This window comes from Penaeus monodon, chromosome 21 (assembly GCF_015228065.2).
Source record: "Penaeus monodon isolate SGIC_2016 chromosome 21, NSTDA_Pmon_1, whole genome shotgun sequence".
In the NCBI taxonomy this organism is placed as follows: Eukaryota; Metazoa; Arthropoda; class Malacostraca; order Decapoda; family Penaeidae; genus Penaeus; species Penaeus monodon.
The window spans coordinates 15,545,921-15,546,183 of record NC_051406.1 but is presented as its reverse complement, the minus strand read 5'-3'; the positions used below and the strand labels follow the sequence as shown (position 1 = coordinate 15,546,183).

The 263-nt window shown below is 25.1% G+C and overlaps 1 protein-coding gene across 1 annotated transcript in view; it reads left to right on the top strand.

Annotated features, from left to right (window-relative positions):
- The window catches only part of LOC119586583 (methionine aminopeptidase 2-like), a 50,757-nt gene that overhangs the window by 15,435 nt on the left and 35,059 nt on the right, over window positions 1-263 (top strand).

Sequence of the window (263 nt, the reverse complement as noted above, 5' to 3'; positions counted from 1 at the left end):
ATATAAAATTTATTTATTTGCAGGATTTTTGAACTAGTTTTTGTCAGCATTTCAATAATTATATGGGGGAAATTTTCAGTGTCAGTTGAACATTTTTTTCAGGAAAAATTTATTTTTTTGAGGGGATTGTTAATAAAGGGAGTTTTCAATAATTTTACGATTTTTTTAAAATAAAATTTTCCTATCATATTTTTATTAATTAATCAATTTTTTTTCTTTTTGTGTGTGGCTGAATAGCCTGAAGGAGAAGAGGAAGTTCTGCT